This window comes from Astatotilapia calliptera, chromosome 22, assembly GCF_964374335.1.
Source record: "Astatotilapia calliptera chromosome 22, fAstCal68.1, whole genome shotgun sequence".
Classification (NCBI taxonomy): Eukaryota; Metazoa; Chordata; class Actinopteri; order Cichliformes; family Cichlidae; genus Astatotilapia; species Astatotilapia calliptera.
Window position 1 is genome coordinate 17,148,031 of NC_137442.1, and position 26,498 is coordinate 17,174,528.

Consider the following 26,498-nt stretch of genomic DNA (forward strand, 5'->3'; position numbering starts at 1 on the left):
GTGCATGTAAATGCATCGTATCAGCTGAAAGAGCTTTTTTTGGACTCTGTTGCGGTGTGACAGCAGAGAATATCTTGGTGCTCTGGGTTTTATTTGAATTTTACAGTAAAACCTAAGCCAATGAAAAAACAGCAGGGAGGGATTTTAGAAATAACTGGACCAGTGATAGCTGGTATCAATACTGAAGAACAGAAAAAACTGAGGAATCAATGATGTGAAAAAGACACAAAGACAGGGAGGGAGAGAAGAAAAAGCAGATCCTGCCCAATAACTGCAAACTGATGTACTCAGGTAAGTTCTTTTAAATGGCAAATTTCATTGAAAAAAATAAATAAATCTGCTGATTGCTTGATTAATTCATTGATTGTTTGGATGTATAAAGTTTTTATGTGATTATTTTTGAACACCTCCTTTAGTTAAATTTGTAACATCCAAATTAATTAACTTGTGCTAAAATCGATATCCACTTATTCAAATTAAAAATATTTAAAAAGCAACAAACCTCGACATTAGGCTTTTATTTGTGTATTTTCTTGAATTTTGCATGCATCGATACAACCATCTCATTGCCGATGCTTAACTGCATTATCTACCTAACATACTTCTATATGATGCATGTCACATGACACCAAATCTGTGGAGACAAACATGCACACTTGCTGTCCAGGCTCACAAACATCCCAAGTCAGGATCTTTTATCTGGAAGTTTGTGTGACAGCCAGAGAGAGAATGAGAGGCCACAGCCATTAGAAAAGATAAGCTCTGGATGATAAACGATGGGGGTGAGAAAAGAATATACGTAATGTATTTTCCCACCTTCCTGCAGTACAGTAGATGTGACAGCTGAGTTTATCTGCAGTGATACGCAGGACAGTAGCGGTGTACCTGGTTATCTGGTTAGCATGATGGCGCTTGTTGTCAGTTTTTATGTATTAAATTCCCAGAGTTGTTTCTTTGTTGTAAATAGCATTTGTCACACAGGCCTGCAACGCTAATCGAGTTTTAATCTCGATCATGATTTTGGCCTGCCACAATTAAATGAGCACGACCGAGCAGTATTTGAAAAGCAAGCCAAGCCATGCTATTTAAAACACAAAGGAAATCAAGCGCTCTCTAAATTGGCACTTGACCACATGTCTGAATGTGCCAATCACAGCTGTTCCCAGCAAAGGACTACTCCGATAACACCAAATCACAGGTGTCAAACACAAGCCCCAGGGGCCAGAATCAGTCTAGCAACTTCTTCTATTGATAAAGACCTCCCCCATGTCCAATCATCCTACACCAAAGTAATTACGTAATATATAAGCTTTTAAAATGACAGAAAACTTCCTGTTTGTTAACAATCTACTATAGGATTTTCTTTTACAATAAGTCTAGGGTAAAATAAATCAAGAAAAGGGTTTTTGTGAATTAACAGAAACTTTCTCTTTTTCCTTTTCTGTAATTTTACATATTTATTCTTACAATTTAAGTCCAAAGAGTTCTGCTGCCACATTTCTTTCATTTACTACATCAGCATTTCTTTATCAAGTAGAAAAACCCAGCATGTATAATGAGTTTGACATTGCTGCACTAAATTAAAAGACAAAAAAAATAACCGTCTTCCTGGCACAACAGAAGACCGAGAGCTCATCCCTCGAAGTTGGTCATCATCCATTGTTTGGAAATACATGTGTTTGTACCACAAAGCAACACAAATCAAACTACCTGGAAACACACGACAAACTGCATAATTTATTCCTGCCCTGTCCACTCTGCTGCCATAACAACATGAAATTCCCAACTATGGGACTAATAAAGGCTATCTTATCTTACCTTAATGTATAATGAATGCATGAAGGCAACACAAACAATGCAGTGGTTGCTAACATGAATCTTCTGAGCAACAAAGGCTTCAGGAAAACGGTCAAAATCTGTGCTGTATGCAAAACGTTGCAGGGGAATAAAAGAGGGACCTCACAGCTGTAGAATACTCTGCTGTGAGTTTTAGTCACATCCATCATGCAGGTATAACAAATGGTGTGAGAGACTTTATATCATTTGTCTGCAACGATTAATTTATAAAATTTAATTAGCACAATGTAAAAATGAAAGCAAGGCCTTGCTGATTGACTTTTATCTCAAGTTTTGGAACTTCTTTTTTCTTATCAAACGTGTGGAGCGACCTGCTGTGGCGACCCCTCGTGAATAAATGAGCGGCCAAAAGTAGCTGTTCTTCTTTAAAGAGCTGCACTCAAACCATGTGAATGAGGAGTGCCAATTTAAATTTGATGCAGAGAGGTGAAGAAGCAGCCGCTAATAAAAATAATAATAAAAAATGAGTAATTGTGCAAATAACTGCTCAACAATACTGAACAGCCCCAGCGTATGAGTGTAAATGGATTTTGTCGTAGGCCGTCCTACTGTGGCTCTGTGTGCGTGCAATTGCAGAGCAGGGTGGAGCTGTATAATAAAAATGCTAGTGAGAGAGTTGGGACGAAGAACGGCAGTAAATAATGACTGTCTCAATGCACAGGAGATATCTGACACTGTAATAGCGGGCTGTAATATGGGCCAAATCTGTCCCCAAGGACAACATCGGATTAACCAACATCCCTCCAACCACACAAGTGCACACACACACACACACACAAAAACAGAACTACTGCTTCACAAATCAATCTGATCCTCCCTCCTGCTTATTTAATAGAAGAGAATCGAAGAGAGGGACTGAAAAAAAAGAAGGAAGGACAGCGGAACATAGGAGTGTATGTGAGAAAAAGGAACGCAGAGCTATAAAAGATCTAAAGAAGGAAAGGGGAGAGAGAGATGGAGAAGGAAGAAAAGAGGACAAGTGTTTCAATAATTCACAAACTCCTGCTTCATTTAGAATAAAATCTGTGCCTAAACTGGACCCGTGTGTCCTCCACACATGACACGTCATCTGCAGCAGCCTCGCCTTGCATGCACAGTATGTGTTGTGCATGTGCGTCTGAGCCTGCAAAACGATGTATAAACATGGTGCTATTTTGTGCACATGAGCGTCTGAGTGGAGTTTTGCTGGCTAGCAGACACGGATTTCTATTAAAGGAGTAATGTAGGTTCATTAGCAGAGCTGCTGCAGTGAGAGGGAAGAACAGGAAAGGCTTAGCAACAGACAGCTTTATATTTGTACACTATATAACACTTTTTTTTTTAATAACGATTCCCTTGCATTTGTGTGAGCGTATGTACTCTCCCCTTTCCTAGCGTATTGTGCAGACAACTAATCTGAGCAAGTAATCTTATTCAGCAATAACACTAAGCAGTCTGAAACCACTGCATGTCTTACACCTCCATTTTTCTAATAGCCAGCAGGGGGCAACTCCCATTGTAGGAACAGAAGTTTGGTTATATAGGAAAAATAACTTTATTGCTTATGTGATTTATAACTTCAGCAAACATTTCCCAGATGAGTTTATAGTGTCATTGCTATTGCTAGTTTTCAGTTTGCAAATAATGGGCCCAAAGCAGAGTTACATGAACCAGTTTGTGGCGAAGAACAGCATCCTAAGATATACTAAACTGGCAGCTCAGGAGCAGCCAATCAGAACGCTCCATGCTGGCACGTAGGAGACTGCTGGTGGTTAGTGTGCAAAAGTAGAGGAAAAAATGTGCTCCTGATGGACTGTGAATCATTACTCGGAGTTTGTGTTTGCATGCTTTTTTTGTCAGGCATGTGTGCGTGCAGCTAACCACTGAGTAAGTACAGGAACTGTTGTTAAGTTACCTCATTGTTTATAGTGCGTTTGTTACAAGGTAACCTTGTCTAACCTTGTCATCAGATGGTTTAATTACGGCTTATAACCTTGTAAATGCTGACATTTACTGAGCGACTTGAACAACTGCTACTTGAACAGCTTAGGCAATGTTTCTCTTAGCTTTTACTTTCTATAGATGTATAGAGGGCAAGAACTATATATTAGAGCTATATATCAGTGAGATCTCATTAGCGCTCCTGTGTACTAACTTCATAGCTATGGTTTAATTCATTTAATTTCATATCCTTATGCTTGCTTGTGTTGGGCATCAAGTTTAAACATTTAGCTGGTAACATGTTACATTGTATATGACAACCTGAATTTATTATGCCATTTATTTCCTTGTTACAGAACTATACACAGCCAGACAAGACTAGAGGTGTAATTTACTCTGAATTTCAATAAACATTTGCGATGCCTCCCTGGTGACCACATTTATTAATCAACTGGCAGAATTACACTCTCAGTAAATCCATTACAGCTTAGACTGTGCTTTAGGGCGTGGTTATCCTGTGAGTGTGCAGTGCCCTTCTGTGTCTCTAAAAATAAAAATGGCGATGCTGACCTCAACAGGACAAACCAATGGGTTATGCAACAGTGGGTACCTCCATCTTTAATATACAGTCGGTGCTGGGATGACATAAATACGTTATGCTGAGGTAGTTTGTTATGTTTTTAAATGCCTGGTAAAGACGAACAATTACTTTTAAAAGCCACAAGTGCATTTAGCTTTTGACGACACACATTACATCAAATATTGTTTTAATTTGAAGTGTTTTCTCTTAACAACCCTTTGCAGAATGTCAGTGAGAGCTATACTTATAGTTTTTTGCTATTTAGATATTTCTTTTGTGATACATATATTTGGGGGTTTTCCACTTGTAATCATAACCTTCACCCTTCAGTTCACTGTACCATTGCCAACTTGATTAAGCTACAATAGCTATCATAGCTATTTAGTGGCTTCTAGCTAGTGAAAAATCTTTGGAGCACACTAGATACAGGAGGGTATTATTAAATGTTTAATGTGGTTCACTACTGAATCTCAAGAGCCGAAAAGTGGTATTTGTTACAGCCTTTAAGTTAGCCAAGAGCTAAAAACAAAAGAACTGTAATTTATTTTGGTTTTTAAGTGTGTAGCAATAGAAGCTATGTTTATAACAAAAGACAAAGTGTTCACTGTGTTTGTGAGTATCTGAGCATGTGTACATTTTGTAGGCGCTTGATCTTTCCTGCATGCTTGGTCATGCACTTATACGTAATGTGATTTTTTTTTTTTTTTTTTTGCATGCTCCGTTGCACCCTAAACACCTTCCAGGAACTCAGCCGTTTCAATCTAAAGTGCAACAAAGACACTAAAGTGGGAGGGAAATAAATGTAGTTCCCTAGAAGTGATTACTCAAAATGTCAACCTGCTGAGGATAACAAGCAGAAAAGTCTTACTCCTTACTGGGAAAAAATTTCATCACACTCTTTCAGATAATCTGGCAGCTGATCACACAGACCACATGGAGATACACTAGCCTTCGTGCTCTTTGTCACGTATGTGCGTGTGTGTGTGTGTGTGTGTGTGTGTGTGTGTGTGTGTGTGTGTGTGTGTGTGTGTAGGAATTTGTAATGATTTACATCTCTGAGTGTCATTCTGTTCATGTTGTTCACGGCGACCTGCACCAGCAGGCACTGCGCTTATGTAATCCTTACTGTCAATCCCATTCACACACACCTCCGTAGACACACATGTCCTGCGCACGCACACACACACACACACGCACACACACACACACTACTGTCTTCCAACAGAGCTGAGGTTATTCTCCAGTTGTGGTGAGAGAGCCCTGCATGGTATCGTCAGCACAACCGAGAAGGAAGCAATTTCTCCCTAGAAGGTAAAAAATTAACTGCTGTAAATAATATTTCAAGTCTGATGCCTGCTGTGCTCTCATCACCACTTATACTAACAGTTAAATTATTTTAGCAATCCCAATAATCTACAGAAGGCTATGCAGAACAGAAATGTGCTTCATCCCCCCCCCCCCCCCCCCCCAGTTTCCACATATTTTTGAATATGACAGTATGACAGTTCGCTTTATGTTCATGTTGCTTCCCACACACTAATCAGCATAACCTACAGTTATGTACAGTGGCAGCCGGAAGGCTTCATGCTGATGTGTGATGTGGACTTCCATGTTTTTATTGCAAGGCCGGATGAAGTCCCTGAATGGATTCATAATAAATTTGGGGGGTTTCAACATAACCAACAGATTTTATTTAAAGGAGAAATTCTGATGATATGTAAAGGACCTTAAATACTTTTTATACCTTAAGAGGCCAACAAATTTTACACAATAATAAAATAAAAGGCAAAGAACATATGATGATGAAGTGGTTAGCCCCACAGCAAGAAGGTCCTTCCTCAGGCAATCCACACATACATAACTGGTGATTCAAAACCGTCCATAAGCATAAACAGTTGTCGCATGAGTAGGTGGCATGATCTCTTTGAGTGATGCAGAGAAAGTATGTTGAGAATTTTCTAGGTCTGAAAAGTCCCAGGAGGAGGTGACTCTGCCGGTTGACTATAAAGACATCTTAAAGAAAACGTCCTTACATCTCATGTCATTTATGACCCCAGGAAACATTTTCCTAAGGGGTGTAAATGATGGTCTCATTTAGAATATAACAGACAATTAAGCATGGATATGCATGGCTACCTACAAGAAGATATTATGTAAAAGATTCAGAATTCTGTAATGATGAGTGTAATTTATCTTCTCTTGGCATATCCAAAAAAAAGAAAGTAGCAAACTGTTTTTATCTAATGGTAAATGAATGATCTTTTTGATTGGCTATATTATATTATAGCGCTGCGATGGACTGGTAACCTGTACCCCGCCTCTCACTCTGTGACAGCTGAGTGACCCTGCAACCCTGAATTGAAAAAGATTGGATGGATATTTATAAAAAGGACATTCTTGGGGGGGAACAAAAGACCCACAAAAAGGTCCAAACTGAATGACAGTAGTTTTTTTTTCTAGGGGTGCAAAGTCTGAGCATGTCTCAGATGGCCGTGTTGAATAATGTCTGCTGGCTATCACCCTCCACTGTTCCATTAAAATTCCTCAGCCAAGGCCCATCTGCCATTGTTATACAATTCAGGAGACCACAGGGCCCCGAGTTCACTACATTCCCCCCCAAGTGAAGGAAAACCAGTTTAGCTCAATGGGCTACTAGCCTCCACCTCTCCACACATAAAAGGATGGAGTACAGCGGCATAACTGTGGAGTATTAGCGATATTGGTAAGTGGCAATCCATCAGCCCTGCCACACACACTGTACACACTATTTCATGAAGGCTTGGTATAAACAGCACTCTTGAGAACAAGAATAATGGTGACTTTTTTCCTCTCAAATACGGTCAGTAGGATTCCCACAGGAAAACATTTGTTTTCAAGAAAATATTTTGGTTTCCTGTGCTCTTCCTGTGTGCTCAGAAGATCTTTTAGAAAAGGTAAGTCAGCTCACGTGAAGAACTAGATTGATCCCGTTACTAGTGCAGATGCAAAGGTTAGGAATGGATATTATATAGCAGCATTAAAATAAAAGCACAACCAAAGAGAGACAAGGTGAAGAAAGGGAGACAAAGTCAACAACGAGAGAAGCTGAAAGGGAAGTCAGGACACTTGGAAAGATGAAAGGGAGAAAAATGATGGGAAAGTTGACAAGGAGGTAAAAGGGGAAAAAAAGAAGGCGATAACAAAGGGAACAAAACTCAGAGGTGCAGTAACAGAGAGACAGTGAGGTATGTGGGGGGATAGTGAGTGGGAGAGTGTGGGTGGCGACAAAGATGGCACTTTATCATACAGCCTAGTTGTAAAAGCAATAAACTCTCTATAGGTCTCAGCATAAAGACTTCCCAGGCACCACAAAGGCCATGCTTATTCATCTCACTAAAAGCTGAAGTTGCTGAATTGAGCTCAGCTCCTCCTGGAGAGAAGTGTTTGTCATTGTGAACTTCTGACCATTTCAGAACATCCAGGCATAAAAGCAGATAAGAAGTGTGCCTGCATGTTTTCAGTTGCCTTTGAACTTATTCAGTTCGCCTGCATTTTGTCCCGCTGAATGCCAAACTATAAGTTTGGTTTTGGGGTTGAACTGTGCTAGCTATTAGCAGTGGCTGGAACTATTTTGTACTCTATTTGATTCCTTTTTCTTTGCTGCTTGAATGCGATCTTGCAGACACACAAAAAAGTGCATAAAAACATCACACAGGCAACAGGAAATTAATCGTACAGATGGCATTTGTTCCAAGAAAGTACAGACCTACCGTGACTGACAGGGAAACCTGTCAATTATCTAATTTGCATGACTTCTGATTCCTTTCTGCAGGTAATTATCATCCTATGATGTGATCACTCTTGCCAGTTTGCCACCCACCTGTGCCTTCCCTTTTTCCCTCGTCGCTCCTCTCGATTCTCTCCATCTCTCACAGCACACTTATACAGGAGGTGTGATTGCATTAAGCTGCAGAGAGGAGAGAGCGAGAGGGCATCCCAGGGGCTACACTAATGTACAGAACAGAATGTACAGAGCAGCAACTGTGAAGGTGAGCAAGAGAGAGGTTGGAGTGGGAGGGGGTGGGCGTCCATTACTATAATCATTTTACTTCACTTGAAAAGGTGGCTCTTAAAGCAGGTTCTGTGGAGGAGACAAGAACGGGAGAATACGTGGAGAGAGGCGAAGAGAGATGAGCGGCTCTTATGGCTGTTAGTAAATCTAAAGCACAACTTCATTTTTCAACTTTTATTGCTTTCTCGCACGAGCACCCAGAGCATCCGCACAATAACCAAAGACATTTCAGCGGTATATTAGCGTCCCCGTAGTGCGTTTGTAATATCCTTGAGGTGTCCTGAGACGTGCATTCTAGATGATAGCAATTAACGAGACGAGTCAGGGCTCGACAGCAATCACCGCTTTTAAAATTATTCATGTTTCGGGTTAAAACACACAAACCATAAATCAAACGTACTAATTCACATCCGATGCAGTTTGTTTCACCCTGCTATGAATACAATAAAGCCAAAACCCTAACGCCGCACAAAAGTAATATGTTGCTCCATGCAAACAATGAGGGATATCGTTCAAAGCAGGCACGGAAGACAGGGAATGCCCTGAAGGAATAACATCTAATGCAATCAGATTGCTCTGGCCAATTAGTCAGACTAGCCTAGCCAGAGATGATGTCAGCCGTCATTACTCACTGCTTAATGCTATAAAGCAGAAGGGAATCAAGAGAAAACAAAGAAAAGAGCAACAAAAGTGGGTTTAAGCTGAGAAGAGCCCACTTAATCACACCAAACAGAGACTAGTACACTTATGTGAATAATGGCACCCACGCTGAATAAAAATCTCTCTCACACACAGTTCATCCACCCTTACATACACATTTAAGAGTAAATGCTTAGATATATTAAGCCATGCTCACAATGACACAGTACACAGCAAAGATGAAGATGCAGGCATCCACCCTCAGCACGCTGAATGTTCCAGCATGCGTATGGCTCATTAGTAATGACCTACAGCGGCATGTTTTTCCACACCGATTACAGTCAATACCCCACAGCTCCAAATGACATTTTCACATTTCACTTTAATGTACAGTCAGGATGTTATAGGGTGATCTCGCTCAAATACACTGTCGTACTGTACAGCAGGGTTTCTGTCCAGCGGCCCACTGGATCCGAGTTGACCCCGAATAGGCCCAAGCGTCAGGATTTTTTTCTTTTCCCCACATGCATTCCTCAGATGCTTTCCGGAGGTACAACCAAACCAAATAAAACTGGATCATTTATCTCAGTAGATTATGTTTCCTGTTAGCCGTTTATACACATCTAAAAAATGCTGGAAGTAGCTGCTATAACTAGTATTTTAACCTAATAGCACCCACCCATTTTAGTTGAATACATATCTTGATACCATTTACATAGCATGTAACCCATTCTTCTGGCAGCTGCAGGTGAAAGTATAATACAATACTGTGTAAAGGTCTTTGAGGTTTAGCGATTCAGTGTTCAATTGTGAAAGCTTGAAAGTCAATATTTGGTGTGACCACCTTTATTCTTAAACACAGCCTGAACTCTATTAGGCAGCTTTCATTTCTCCAAGCATTCTTTAGGAATAGTTCTCCAGTTTTCTTGAAGGACATTCACAGATGTTGGATGTTTCTGCCTTTTGTTCTGTTCTCTGTCACCATGATCCCACACTGCTTCGATAATGTCGAGGTCCAGGCTCCGGGGAGGCCAATCCATGACTGATAGTGCTCCATTGTGTGTTTTTCTATCCAACTGTGCTTTTACTGCATTGGCAGTGTAGAGTGGATTAAAATTTGACCGCACTTCAATTCAATTCAATTTTTTTTTATATAGTGCCAAATCACAACAAAAGTTGCCTCAAGGCGTTTTATATTGTACAGTAGATACAGAGAAAAACCCAACAATCATATGACACCCTATGAGCAATCACTTTGGCGACAGTGGGAAGGAAAAACTCCCTTTTAACAGGAAGACACCTCCAGCAGAACCAGGGTCAGGGAGGGGCTGCTGCGACCAGTTGGGGTCTGCGTTTACAGTTTGACCAGCAGCAGCACTGGCTGAAATCTAGCCCCAAACCATGACAGAGCCTTCACCGTGTTTTACAGTCAGCTGTAGACGCTCCCTACACATTTACAACATTTTGAAACAAAATTTTCAAATTTATATCAGTCACTCCATCCAACCTGTTGCCACTGATTTTCGGTTCAGTGTAACTGGGAATACCTCCATGGCCTTCCACTTCTGTTGAAGCTTCAGTGAAGGGTGGATGAATCAACTGAGGGGCCAGTGAAATGAGTGTGTCAGAAAAAAATGGAGCAAAGGCTGATTTTCGACTCTAAAATGGTCCAGTACAAGGACTGAGCTGAAATTCATGAAATTAGTGAAAATGCAGCGAAGAAAAACAGACCTTCAGAGACATATTGTTCAAGAAAGTCTGACTCCTTGGAGGTGAAATATAAAGAAATGAGGGCCGGCTCAATGCTTTTACACAACCTCAGTATGTAAAAAAGAGACAAACAAAATAAACATGCACATAAACATCCATAAAAATAGGTAATTATACTGACCTCATTAACTAATAGGTGGATTGATTATTAAGCCAGACTTCAACATCTTTACAGCTACTGTATAAAAACTAGCAAGTTCTAGGGGAGTAAAGTAAGAATCAGACAAAGCTGCATTTCTCATGAAACTCTCTTCTACCAAATCAACTGTGCTTCTGTTACATGGAGCACTACCTTCATGCAACATAGGTTTATACGCAAATGATCTGAAATGTACTTACAAATGTTTCTTTACCAAATTTTGAGGCTTTTTACTTGGAAAAGAACAAACCTGGATGAAACATTCAAATAAGTTTGGTTCCTTTTTCTTTGCTCTCTTGCGTATACAAATCAGGTCGCTCCTCCAATTGTGAATGCCTCTCTTTATATCGATTCATTCACACACACTTCACTTCTTTTTTCTGCCTCCTCTGCTCTCTACCTTTATCCTCTCTTCTCAGTAATTCAGTCTGGATGAACCCAACAACACTGAGCAAGGTAATTAACTAACTGTTTAGTGTGCAGAGGCAGTTCAAGTGTGTGTGTGTGCGTCAGTGTTTTTGTGGAGAGCGGCAGCATGACGAGTAAAGACAGCGAGACAAAAGACATATAGAGCAGAAAGAGCAGAAGTACAGAGAAAGATATGATTTTACTTATTAGCTAATTGTTCTATCAACATCAAAAGGGATGCAAAGATACCACCATAATATCTGGTCACTCTAAAAACTCTACCTTAATTTCCCGCTGTCCCTCTTCTCGTTTGCTCTCTGTCACTGTAATTCGTGACAGCTGTTGTTGCAGTTGGCACTCTCAGGTGTGTGTGTGTGTGTGTGTGTGTGTGTGTGTGTGTGTGTGTGTGTGTGTGTGTGTGTGTGTGTGTGTGTGTGTGTTTCCCCTGCTCTCCGAACCCAATTCAATTCTACTATGAGAGTCGGGCCCAGATCAAATAAAGCAGAGCGTAGCGATTACAAGAAAACAGAGAAGGGGAAATCCATGCTCCCTCTCACGCACACACAAACACACACATAGAAGGGATGACCTCTCTATATACTTGTGTACATACTCATGGCAGCACTGTGCCCCAGATCTACTAGATTTCTTACTTTAGAGGAGTTGATGTTAATTACATTCTCGTATTGTACAAGTGACACGTAATTGGCAATAAACTTTTTAGCCTGTGACCAACAAAAGGGACTGGGTCGGCTTATTTTATATATTGAGCATTTGTTCAAGCACTCACAGCCCCTGGCATTGCTGGATATCCAGAGGCTCCCGTGAAACTGTATTACAGAAAGCATCACTGGATTAATTAGTCATTTGACATCTCAGAGATTACTGTGAGCTGTTGCTGTAGGTAGCATTGAGTTTAACCGTGAACAAGAGTGAGAGTGGGTATGAGTAATTCCAGTCTCAAATAAAAAAAATTTATCAATCTGTAAAAAATTGATTGAATCCACATAAAGCTGTCAGACTTCCCCCTGCAAGACATAAATAAGTTTAACCCTTCCGTGCAATAACGTAATGAAAGCCAAGCGCATTTTGCAAACAGGCCCCGAAAAGAAAATGAATGAGCAGATATATGATGATGATATGATGCACACCATTGTTTTTCTTGTGACATTACCAATAAGTTTGATGTGTCACATGACCCTCTTCCTATTGAAAAAAACAAAAGTTGTATCCAAGATGGCCGACTTCTAAATGGCCACCATGGTCACCACCCATCTTGAGGAGTTTGCCCCCTCACATATACTAAAGTGCCACAAACAGGACTTTAATATCACCACCCATTCCCATGTTATTACGGTGTATCCATATAAATGGCCCGCCCTGTAATATATATTTATATATATATATATCGTGGAGACACGACCAAGACAACCTACAAACTTCCAACTGAGCGTCACTATGGGGACAAAAGGTAATTTAAGTGACTTTGCACGTGGCGTGGTGAAAGATGGGCTGATATGAGTATTTCAGAAACTGCCAGTCAGCTGGGATTTTCCCCATACAGCCATCTCTGGAGTTCACAGAGAACGGTCTAAAAAATGCCTTCCTAATGCCAGAGGTCAGAAGAGAATAACCAGGCTGCTTCATGCTGATTGGAAGGCAACAGTAACTCAAATAACGCTCTAGACATGCAGAAGAGAATCTCTGAAAGCACCTTGAAGTGGATGGGCTACAGCAGTCCCATTTATGTGAGTTGAGAACAGGAAACCGAAGCTACGATTTACAAAGGCTCATCAAAATGATAAACAGAAGACTGCAAAAATGTTGTCTGGTCTGATGAGTTTCGATTTCTGTTCCAAGATTCAGATATTAAGGTCAGAATTCAGGCACAGATGTCTGGCTTCCTCCCACAGTGCAAAGACGTGAGAATGTGTGTGTGAATGGATGTCTGTCTCGGTGTTAGCCCTGCGGCAGACTGGCGACCTGTCCAGGGTGTGCCTCGCCTCCCACTCTATGGTAGCTGTGTAAGGTAGCAGTGTATCCATCTCCTGATGACTACTTCCTGCAGGATACCACGTTACAAAGCTCAGATCATCCCAAACTGTTTTTTGAACATGACAGTGAGTTCACTGCACTCTAACATCCTCCACCGTTACCAGATCTCAATCGGGTGGAACATGGAACAACGGGAGATTTGCGTCATGGATGTGCAGCCGACAAATCTGCAGCAACTGTGTGACGCTACAAAATCTCTGAGGAATGTTTCCAGCACTTTGTTAAATGTATGTTATAAAGGATTAAAGCAGTTCTAAATGCAAAACAGGGTCCAACCCAGTAATAGCAAGGCGTACCTAATGAAGTGACAGGTGAGGTGAACATGTCACTAATCAGCTGGGTACCTCTTTGTTAGCTGCGTTGTAACATAAGCTTATTCTCCTCTTAGACTCACTGTAAGTCACACAGGATACAACATAAGCCACGTGTCAAATGTCAATTTTAGTTGATTTATGTCATGCGTTCTCATTCTGATTCTACATCTTTAGCTTCTTTATAGCTGGCAGTCTCTATATGCTACACCGACAGCCACGGCGACTTGCCGCCCAGTGTCATTGTTTGAGCTTTTAGGCTGTCACCCCTCCATCTGCTCATTTCTGAGACTTTGTGTTCAGAGAAAGGCAACTGTCAACAGTGAATTTACAATGGAGAGAGAGAGAGCAGAAAGCAGCGGGGAGTGAAATGTGTAATTTCCAGTCAGCGAGAATGACGGCTGAAGAAAGAGGAAGAGAAGAGGACAAGGGGAGCAGGGAGCGACTGAATTTTAGAGAAAAGAAAAATCCAAAAAGGCTACTTTATGTTCACTTCTTTCCCCAATTATCAACCTTGTTTCTTCTTTATCTTACCTTTTGATTTATTATACTTACACTCCCCCACTCCCATCCACAAAACTAGTCCTCTATAAATTGGTACAATGTTAATTTAATAAGCTAATTAGTCTGTACTTCAAAACATATTTGTAGAGGTATGAAGCAAGTCCCTGAAGTAGCTCACAGCAAAAATAAAATGATGCTGTTGGTGAGTCGAGTATAACCGTACGCTGAGGGGGCGATAAACAAAAACTTATTTTGCAGCAGCCGGTGGCACGCTGCAACTGGGACGAGAACCAAAAATCATGTTTGGGTTTTATGATATATTTTTTAAAATAACTGGTACAAAAAAAATCCTCTCTTTCTATATTGTCTGTGTCTACAACTATCCCATGATAACAACAGCCCCTCTCACAGAGCAGGCAGAATGAGCAGCAGGAGAAAGCGGTGACGGTATTGGTCACAGAAGAGTTTAGGACAGGGAGAGGGGAGAGAGGAAGACCGTAAAAGATGTTCAGTGAGACAAAAAGCAGGGATTGGCTTTCTCGCTCTTTCCCTCAGTAAGCCCTTCTATTCATCCTGCTATCCCTCATAGGAGAGAATGGAGCTTCAACATGCAGCTGGCGAGACGGTGATAAAGGGCTGGCGGAGAAGCTTCAATACAAGCGGCCGAGGATTCAGTAAGAGGGAAAAGAGCAGAAAGCTTCTTCAGCTAGAGGATGGGTAGTGAAACTGAGAGCGAGAGAGAAAGGGAATATTGATGAGAGAAGGAGTTGAGGGACGTCACAATGGGCCGTTGAAAGTGAAGAGTGAAAACGAAAATGAGAAAATCAAAAGTCAAAAAGCATGAAGGAGGGCGGCGAGAAGGACAGGAGCTCAGTTCCATTCAAAGAAGTTTATCCTCTGAGTCACAGAAACGCACATACACCCAAAGCACACCTAAGTACCTCAGATCTTATGAAAACTGCTATTAAAAGAAGAAAAGAAAAAGGACAGGCCCGACCCATCTGGTCTCATACCTGCAGCTCGACTCGTTTGGTTCAGACTCACGTAGGTTGCACAGTGAACCAACAACATATAACTGATTCTTGATATACTTGGAGAAGAGATGCGTCAGTGTACCATGACCGCACCCCTCTGAACTGGACTAAAGCCTGCTACGTATGGTCGTGTCAGAGAATAGCTTGGCTCATGCAGCTAGCTCGCCTAGCGCAGCGCTCTCGGATCGTTTGTTGGTTTTTCGCAGCGTAAGGTCTCTAGCGTGGGTTTTCAAGAACACACTAAGTGTTGAAAACTACAACACAAGAAAACCTGTACTAGAACTACATTTCATATTGTAATATTACTTTTCCTGCTTATAACTGCATGTATGAGATGTCACTGGACTTACTGCCAGGGAGAATGACTGGCTCTAATCCGTAATATCCGTGGAAGACATCATGCCTCGTCCCTGTACCAAAGACGCCTCGTCCCAGTGGCCCCCAGGATTACAGGCCCGTGGCACTGACCTCCCACATCATGAAGACCCTGGAAAGGCTCATCCTGGACCAGCTGCGACCCATAGTAAGACCACATCTGGATCCCCTTCAGTTCGCTTATCAGCCTCGTCTCGGAACAGAGGACGCCATCATCTACCTGCTCAATCGTGTCTACACCCATCTGGACCAGCCGGCGAGCACTGTGAGGGTCATGTTTTTTGACTTTTCCAGTGCTTTCAACACCATCAGGCCGACCCTCCTGGGTGATAAGTTAGCAGCGATGCAGGTGGATGCTTCTCTGGTGTCCTGGATTGTTGATTACCTGACAGGAAGACCACAATATGTACGTCTCCCACAGTGTGTGTCTGACAAGGTGATTAGCAACACAGGGGCACCACAGGGGACTGTCCTCTCCCCCTTCCTCTTCACCCTCTACACCACAGACTTCAGCCACTGCACAGAGACCTGCCATCTTCAGAAGTTTTCTGATGACTCTGCGGTGGTTGGATGCATCAGCAGGGATGATGAGACAGAGTACCGGGCTGTGGTCGACTCCTTTGTCACGTGGTGTGAGCAGAATCATCTGCAGCTCAACGTGGCAAAGACCAAGGAACTGATCGTGGACTTCAGGAAGACCAGGAAACACTTGACCCCTGTTTCAATCCAGGGGGTCAGTGTTGACATTGTGGAGGACTATAAATACCTTGGAGTACACATTGACAATAAACTGGACTGGGCTAAAAACACCACAGCACTTTACAGGAAGGGCCAGAGTCGTCTCTATTTTTTGAGGCGACTGAGGTCCTTCAACATCTGCCAGAAAATGCTGAGGATTTTCTATGAGTCTGTGGTGGCCAGTGCGATCCTCTATGCTGTTGCATGCTGGGGGAGCAGGCTGAGGGTCGCAGATGCCAACAGACTTAATAAACTGATCCGTAAGGCCAGCAATGTTGTGGGGATGGAGCTGGACTCCCTCAAGGTGGTGTCGGAGAGGCGGATGCTGTCCAAGATAAAGACAATGTTGGATAACACCTCCCACCCACTCCATGACATGTTGGTCAGTCACAGGAGCTCGTTCAGTGAGAGACTGAGATTACCGAAAAGCACCACTGAACGACACAGGAAATCTTTCCTGCCTGTGGCCATCTCCCTGTACAACGCATCCACTTAACACACTGTTTGCTGCTACAACTACACATGTTTCTTTTCCAAATATTTATTTATAAGTGACTTATGTATGTATGTATGTATGTATATATATGTATATATTGTACTATTCTTAGTTAGCGTATTGTCTGTCTTGTCTTAATGTTGGTTTAAAATGGAGCACTGTAACAAAAAATAATTTCCCCCAGGGATCAATAAAGTATTCTGATTCTGATTCTGATTCTGATTAATATCATAAACCCAGCACATGCTTGTTGATGTTTGAGGCACTGTATGATTGGTTATTTTATTTTTTCTACTCTACTCATACCCTATTTAAAATGTTATCTATAATAAGCAATACGAGGGAAGTAATTAAATTGTCCTACATAGTCCAAGTGTTGCTGGAGCTTCAACTTCCTCATATTGTCATCTCATGAAGCAAAAGTTACTGTGGTCACTGTAGTTACTGTGTGGTGACTGTGTTTAACTGGTCAATAATCACAATCCTTCATGCTATAAACCATAAGCGATGCTTATATGTTACCGTGCATGGTTCCATGGTTACCGCTGATCTGGCATAAAAATACATGCCTCCTCTACAAACAATCCCTCGACAGCTTGAATACAGCAGATGGATTTAACCCATTAAAACTTAACGCATGTATATCCATAGACTGTGAGGGCACCACGGGTCTTACTTACTTTTAATAGCAGCTTAGCTTGTGTACTCATAACGGTTATCATAACAGATCAACTGGACCAGAATCTGCCTGATAATAAAGCGCAGACATACATGTTAAAAGTCTCTTCAATTCAATCCAATTTATTCAATTAAATTCTCTTTATATGGTGCCCAATCACAACAACATGCCCTTTATATTGTAAGGTAAGAAAAAAAATACAAATACAGAGAAAAATCACAACAATCAGACAACCCATATGAAGAAGCATTTGGAGCGACAGTGGGAAGGAAAAACTCCCTTTTCACAGGAAGAAAGCTCAGTGAGGGACAGCCATCTGCTGTGACCGGATAGGTGTGAGGGGAGGAGACAACTGACTCCCTGACTCCATCCTCTTTGAATCCTACCTGAGAATAGGAGGCAGAGCTACTTTGGCCGAGTAGGTGGAGCCTTCTGCTCAGCTGAGAGCTGACAACGGATTGCAGTCGTAGTTCCTGATGTGAAGCCTTGATCTCTCCACCAGCAGAAAGGAAGGGAGAAGAAGTGTGCGCCGTCTATTCACGTCTGTATGTCGGCAGTTGTGGTCACAATTCCCTGCAGATAAACAGAGACAGGGAGGCTTTTATTTCTCTCTTCAATATTGCATCCTATGAGATTACTTAGGTCTGGGTTATTGCTTACTTTAGCTCAATTATCATAGCATAATAACCACATCCAGTGCTCTGCAAGTACAATAATCAGCTTAATCATTCAGTATTCTTTTCCTCTTAATTATTTCAGTTTTGTGCAGAAACACTGCTACTCTTGGAACATTAAGCTCTCATAGAGAAGCAATATCCATTAAATTGTAATATTGTAGCCTTAGTAGCCCCCCTGTTCACGAGGGGCAGCCATTCAGAAGAAAGTTAGCTTGGAGGGAGGGTGTCCTTCAAGCAAGAGCAGCTCAAACATTTTGTTTCAGACATTGGATGAACTTGAGTCAAGGCAAGTCTCATACAGTCCAGGAATAAAAATATGAAGCAGGAAAGGAGCAAAACAGGTCGACGTTAACAATGAGCTTGATAGCAAAGCGATCTTTGTTCATAAAAGTTCAAGAAATAACAAAGAGAAGCTACATAAATAACTATTAGTGAGGTGCAGGGTGATGCTGCTATTACAAGAAATCTCCACTTGCCTTCTGTGTTAAGAAATGGGTTTGCAAATTTGCCGAGGAAAATTGTAGATATGTTGTTGTTTATGACAGAGTGATTGCTACCACTGCCTTTCTTGACAAAGCTGACACACACACACACACACACACACACACACACACACACACACACACACACACACACACACACACACACACACACACACACACAGCCTGTAGTACTTGCTAAATCCCAGTCCTTGTTTAAATAGAAGTCTTTAAACCATGTGCATTTGTAAATGTCTGCACTTGTGATTCTTCCTCTGCTTTTCCCTTTTTCTGTTGTGCTCTCTCCCTCTCTGAAGACTATTCAGAACAAACACCCATGCTATTTATACACTGACGCCGAATCAGCATGGTAACCACACTTTGTTTACCCACATGAGACACACGGTTTGAGGCGCGTGTCCTCTTTTTTTCCCTCTCTAAACAAAAATCACAACTACTTAGTTCTTGCGCATTAACTTAGCTCAGTTTCCAGTAAGGACAGCGTTTCTCTTTCTCTGACCAAATGTCTCTAGTAAACTGAGAGCAGACCCTCATAATGAAGGTAGTATTTCTGTGAAAACCACATCTCATAGCCTGGAAATGTTAAAAAATTTTACACTACAATTCGTTTTCTCAGAAAGCTCTGATCGAGAGTCACTATGTCTAAAGCAATACCGAAAGAATCGCACTTCTCCTTTCCTACTCTGCATGCATACCATTCAGGGAAATAAGTTCCATTTTCAAGCTCCCTGCATCAAACGCTCAGGCAACCAATACACTTGATTTTGCACCTTCTGTGCAAAGTACTTAATTCCCAACTACTGTAGTGGCACTCCACCATAACCTAAAGCAGGGCGCTGTTGCATCATTTATCGCACAGGTGTGAATCCAACTTTATGGCTTTGTTGCAGGATGTTCATTAAAAAGAAGTGAGTTAATGTTCCCCGGGCAAATAAAATGTGGTACAGTGCCTAATTTGATGCACAAGCACATCGAGAAACACTTAGTGCTCCCATCCAGTGTGCTCCCTTATTTTAAGTAACCCCGAGGCTGTTACCACAGTGACAAAGACATGTCCCAAGGTCACAGGGCCGAGTCGAGCGTTAACTTGAACCCCGAAACAACACGTTGACTCAGCAACGCAAAATCAGGTCAGCCGATCATGTGACAACCAAGAGTACCCCCTACCCCGGGGACAGAAAGTGATACTAAAGCATGCATGTTTTTGTTCGTACTAACTTAACACAAAATTCAAGCACATACACACAAGCACCCAGGCATACGAAAGAAGCAAAACACATCCAGCTCGTAGAGTCACGTATACACACAGAAACCCACACAGCCGTGGGAAAAGGTACACAAAAAACAGCAACAGCATACACAGAGGCCAGGACAACAACTTTACCAAAGATGACTTGATGTGAGGGTCTTTCAAAGAGGAAATACGTGCTTATTAGTGGTTGAAATGCACAAATCATGAGCTCATCATCTGCCTCAGAGCCCCAGATTCATGGCTGTCATGCTCTTTGCTCCCATATGCACTTCCTATAGATGAATAAAGTCACTTTTATCCCCAGTTAAAGCAGACAAAGCCTTGAAAGTGGTTATTTTCAACAACCGCACATGCATTGTAATAAAGTATGAAGCTATTATATGGTTGGACATCAGCTGTGCAAGTCCTTTTCCCAGTATTGGATGTTGTAAAAAATACTATGAGAAGAAAGAGTGACACGTACATGTAGGCATGAAAAGTATGGCAGTACTAGTCTGCCTACAATACAAAAATCTGATTCAAAGCTTTATTAGCAGAGCAAACATACAAAACACATCCTCAGAAAATGGTCTCAAAACATGTCCATGTCAACAATCCAAAATAAATAAACAGACATTTTTTGTCATTAATTTACATCTTTCAGTCCCATTTTTAAAAGTTTTTATATCAGGATATAAGGATGTTTAAATGTCTCCATTCACTAAATCATCAGATGTTCCTCTTTGTTCAGTGTGGGGGGGGTTTCACTTGGATTCACCTTGCCTGTGTGCTTCTTGGAAATGGGGGGTGTTCTAAATATTGTGAAAAGTTTACACATAAGCACAGGTTTGTAAATGCTCACACTTACGACTGCAAGATTTTCCTCCAACTCAGCAGCCTCGGATTCAGTTCTCCATCTGTTGCAAAGGGCACTCAATAATACTGGCAGCCCCAATGTGTGTGTCTGTGCCTTTGTGTGTGTCTCCATGTGCACCTGTGAAACTGTGCACTGCCCCTTTCAGCCTGTTTTTTTATTGGTCTCCTGCCTGGCGTCCCTCTGTCACACAGAGGCTGTGCGCGTACGTGTGAGAGGGAGAAATTTTAGTGATATCTTTGCGAGCACCGATATGAGCTTCAACCTGAGCACCAGATTAAAAGAAGCAGCAGGTTAAAGACCCGGTGTGTCCGAACCAGGTGCGTTGGACATTTGCCTTTTCGCGTGTACCTCGGTCGGGTAATGTTTCGAAAAGTTCAGCGCTGTGGTGCATATCTGAGAACAGCTCAAGGTTAAAGGTCCAGGTGACACGGTTTAGATTAGGACTGTGGGTTAAGGTCAGATTGTAATCTGGCTGTGACGGTTAAGGTCAGGATGAGAGGCATAATAAAAAAAGCAGTGCACTGTGCATTGATGAGTGCCCTCACAATGACACAAGTAAATATATATGTATAAAGAGCACAACAGTACTGCTGCTGCTAAAGCAAGAGGACGGAAGAAAGCAGACGCTCTACGTACTTTATAACATTCTTTCCCATAAAAGCTCTAAGCTTGCACATTTCTGTTACATGTCACGTCAATTTAACTCTGGTATTCTCACATGATGTGTTCCTCCCACCCTCACCCTAATACAATATATGATAAATGTAATAAATCTCTCCTAAGAGGCTAGCAGGGAACTCCATGTGTCCTTGATTTCCTGCCTAAGCCACCTTCATTTGTGTTGTCTTTGTACTTGATCTGAACTTTTTGCAAATGAAGAAAGTTCACAAACTCTGGATCCAAAGGCATTATAAGGCAGATGGCCTTGGAAGTGAACTCTGCTGAAAATGAGTAGTACTTGGCTATTCTGCACAACATACACTCCTATAAACAAGCTGTTTTTCTAGTTTGAAATGTGCCAAAAGAGTAAGATTCCAAGGACTGAGGAAAGTGCAGCTTTGCAAAGGTGTTGGATTGCAGGCCGGTTCACTGGCTCCGCACAACAAAACAGCAATAAGCTGGTTGTTTGACCACAGCATGTCCTGCATCCGACTGGCTGCACGTGAGAGGTGGAATTATGACCAAATGGCTTAAGTCCTGCAAAAGTACCGGTAACGTTCCTGTGAAATATATCCCCTAATAAAATTTCACTCATTTGAATTAAATTGAAACTTTTATATTCTTACATGCAAAACGATGACAGATTTTTGCTTTTCCAATTCTATTCGTTAAGTATTATGCAAGTAGAGCTGGGCGATAGAACGATAACGATATGTATCGCGATATAAGTTTTACTCGATAGAGAAATTAAGCTATCGCGATAGACCTCGCCGCTCTTGTCCTCTTAAAATAAAAATAAAAAATAAAAATAAAAAAAAGAACAGCCAATCCAAACTAAGTAGCGCAGAGCCGAATCAATCACAGCCGCAGCGTCACGTCGCATGACTTGTTACGTACAGCACAAGTGCCAAGCCGCACGTGTGTTTGTTTGGGAAGCAGCCAGCGGGTAATGGAGGAAATGAGTGTGCCGACTAGAAAAATCAACCGAGCGTGACCGAAGAGAAAACAGATGATGGTTCCAATGCCGGAGAGATTGTCGAACGGAAGAGCCATAGAAGTTCCGTAGTGTGAAGGTATTTCGGCTATTTCAAGTCTGACAAAAAACAGAGTAGCGTGCACTGTAAATTGTGCCGAAAGCACGTCTGGAAATACAATAAACTGGTGCATGCGTCACACTGTGCGCCACGTTATTGTTTCGGTGAAATGAATTTCTACAATACTGTTACTGTTAATTCTACTCTCTGCAGTGTTTAAATGCTTACATATACACACAGTTACTGTCCCTCCACACATACGACTCGGTTCTGCTTCTATGCCCCAGCTTTGTTTACTTTTTCCCACCGAGGCTTCTAGACTTCTGATTGGCCAACATTTCTGCACGGTTAGGAATCTAGCGCCACCTGCTGCTTTGGCATGTTCATAGCAAAATCTCCGTTTTCAAAAATACCCGTGTACGTGTGGACGTAGCCTCAGTCTCTGACTGGAAGCGCTAATTCGTCATTCGGCTTTTGTCAGACTAAAGTAACTGTTAAAACTGTTTGAAAAGCTAAGCTATACAACAAGGAGAGATTTAGAATTTCCTTTTAGTTCTCAGTTTATTTGATATTGACAAAAGTTAGTCAATTTTGAGTCCTGCAAAACAAACTAAGATTTATTTTTAGAATTAATATTTTGTTTCTAAGTGGAATTGACAATTTAGTCTGTTTTGTTTGTTCTATTTTGAAACTTAAACGCTTTAGCGGCTGCCTTTTGTGTAGTTTGCAATATTTGCCTTTATTTATCTGAAAAAGTCTCATGTTCCTTAAGTACATCTACCCTGTTGAACTTATTATGGGAAATAAATATTTAAATAAAAACAAGTTGCTGATTATTTCACATTTTACTTGTGAGCAACGGCACATTTAAATCTTACAAATATAGTTATTTGGCTTATATCGTGATAGATATCGTTATCACCTGAAATGAAAAAAACATATCGTGATATGAAAAAATCTCATATCGCCCAGCTCTATATGCAAGTAAAACTATCCATCCATCCATCCATCTTCATCCGCTTTGTCCGGGGCCGGGTCGCGGGGGCAGCAGCCTAAGCAAAGAGGCCCAGACCTCCCTCTCCCCAGCCACCTCCTCCAGCTTATCCGGGGGAATACCAAGGCGTTCCTAGGCCAGCCGAGAGATATAATCTCTCCAGCGTGTCCTGGGTCTGCCCCGGGGCCTCCTCCCGGTGGGACATGCCTGGAACACCTCACCCAGGAGGCGCCCAGGGGGCATCCTTGTCAGATGCCCGAACCACCTCAGCTGGCTCCTTTTGATGTGGAGCAGCAGCTGCTCTACTCTGAGCCCCTCCCGGATGGCCGAACTTCTCACCCTATCTCTAAGGGAGAGGCCAGCCACCCTTCGGAGGAAGCTCATTTCTGCCACTTGTATCCGCGATCTCGTTCTTTCGGTCACTACCCACAGCTCGTGGCCATAGGTGAGGGTAGGGACGTAGATCGACCGGTAAATTGAGAGCTTCGCTTTTACACTCAGCTCCCTCTTCACCACGACGGACCGGTGCAGCGTCCGCATTACTGCAGCTGCAGCCCCAATCCGTCTGTCGATCTCCGGCTCCCTTCTCCCATCACTCGCGAACAAGACCCCGAGATACTTGAACTCCTCCACTTGGGGCAGGAACTCATCCCCGACCCGGAGTGGGCACTCCACCCTTTTCCGGCTGAGAACCATGGCCTCAGATTTGGAGGTGCTGATCCTCATTCCCGCTGCTTCACACTCGGCTGCGAACCGTTCCAGTGCGAGCTGGAGGCCCTCACCCGATGAAGCCAACAGAACCACATCATCTGCAAAAATCAGAGATGAGATTCTGAGGCCACCAAAGCGAAAGCCCTCCGCCACTTGGCTGCGCCTAGAAATCCTGTCCATAAAAATTATGAACAGAACCGGAGACAAAGGGCAGCCCTGGTGGAGCCCATCACCCACCAGGAACGAGTCCGACTTATTGCCGGCAATGCGAACCAAGCTCTTGCAACGGTTGTATAGGGATCGAATGGCCCGTAGCAATGGGCCAGACACCCCATATTCCCGCAACACCTCCCACAGGACACCCCGAGGGACACGGTCGAATGCCTTCTCCAAGTCCACAAAACACATGTAGACTGGTTGGGCAAACTCCCATGAACCCTCAAGTATCCTGGAGAGGATAAAGAGCTGGTCCAGTGTTCCGCGACCAGGACGAAAACCGCATTGTTCCTCCTGTATCCGAGGTTCGACTAACGGACGAACACTCCTTTCCAGCACCCTGGCATAGACTTTCCCAGGGAGGCTGAGGAGTGTGATCCCCCTGTAGTTGGAACACACCCTCCGGTCCCCTTTCTTAAAGATGGGGACCACCACCCCGGTCTGCCAGTCCACAGGTACTGCCCCTGATCTCCACGCAACATTGCAGAGGCGTGTCAACCAGGACAGCCCTACAACGTCCAGAGCCTTCAGGAACTCGGGGCGGACCTCATCAACACCAGGGGCTCTGCCACCAAGGAGTTGTTTAACTGCCTCAGTGACCTCGCCCCCGGAAATTGGCGGGCCATTCCCCTCATCCCCAGACTCTGCTTCCTCCTCGGAAGACGTGTCAGTGGGATTAAGGAGGTCCTCGAAGTATTCCTTCCACCGCCTGACAATTTTCTCAGTCGACGTCAGCAGCGCTCCGCCAGCACTATACACAGTGCAGGTAGAGCACCGCTTTCCCCTCCTGAGACGTCTGACGGTTTGCCAGAATCTCTTCGAGGCAGTCCGAAAGTTTTTTTCCATGGCCTCTCCGAACTCCTCCCACACCCGAGTTTTTGCTTCAGCCACTGCCCGAGCCGCATTCCGCTTGGCCTGTCGATACCTGTCGGCTGCCTCCGGAGTCCCACAGGCTAACCAAGCCCGATAGGACTCCTTCTTCAGCCTGGTGGCTCCCTTCACCTCTGGTGTCCACCATTTGGTTCGGGGATTACCACCACGGCAGGCACCAACCACCTTGCGGCCGCAGCTCAATGCAGCAGCTTCGGCAATGGAGACGCAGAGAACATGGTCCATTCGGACTCAATGTCCCCAGTCTCCCTCGGAATGCTGTTGAAGCTCTGCCGGAGGTGTGCGTTGAAGATCTCGCGGACTGGGGCCTCTGCTAGACGTTCCCAGCACACCCTCACTACGCGTTTAGGTGCACCAGGTCTGTCCAGCGTCTTCCCCCGCCACCTGATCCAACTCACCACCAGGTGGTGATCAGTTGACAGCTCAGCCCCTCTCTTTACCCGAGTGTCCAGAACATATGGTCGCAGATCTGCTGATACGATTACAAAATCGATCATCGACCTACGGCCTAGAGCGTCCTGGTGCCACGTGCACTTATGGACACTCTTATGTTCGAACAGGGTGTTCGTTATGGCCAAACTGTGATTAGCACAGAAGTCCAATAACAGAGCACCGCTCGGGTTCAGATCAGGGAGGCCGTTCCTCCCAATCACGCCCCTCCAGGTCTCGCTGTCGTTACCCACGTGAGCATTGAAGTCTCCCAGCAGGACAACAGAGTCTCCAGGTGGAGCACCCTCCAGCACCCCCCCCCCCCCCAGGGACTCTAAGAAGGCTGGGTACTCTGAACTGCCACTCGGCGCATAAGCGCAGATGACAGTCAGGACCCGTTCCCCGACCCTAAGGCGCAGGGAACAAACCCTCTCGTCCACCGGGAAAAACCCCAACGTACCGGCAGCAAGCCGAGGGGATATTAGGATACCCACCCCAGCCCGCCGCCTCTCACCAGGGGCAACTCCAGACTGAGACAGAGTCCAGCCCCTCTCCAGGAGACTGGTTCCAGAGCCCAAGCCATGTGTAGAGGTGAGCCCGACTATATCTAGCCGGTACCTCTCAACCTCACGCACTAACTCAGGCTCCTTCCCCACCAGAGAGGTGACGTCCCTATTGCCAGTCTTGGCAGCCAGGGGTCAGTACTCCAGGGCCTCCGCTCC

General features: G+C 43.4%; 1 protein-coding gene across 1 annotated transcript in view; it reads right to left on the bottom strand.

The window, feature by feature from the left end:
- Positions 1-26,498, bottom strand: part of atxn1a (ataxin 1a) — a 102,379-nt gene that overhangs the window by 53,720 nt on the left and 22,161 nt on the right. Inside the window, exon 2 of the mRNA XM_026157048.2 lies at positions 17,943-18,129. The gene's annotated coding sequence lies outside the window, so the exon portion shown is untranslated. The remainder of the gene's footprint in view (positions 1-17,942; positions 18,130-26,498) is intronic.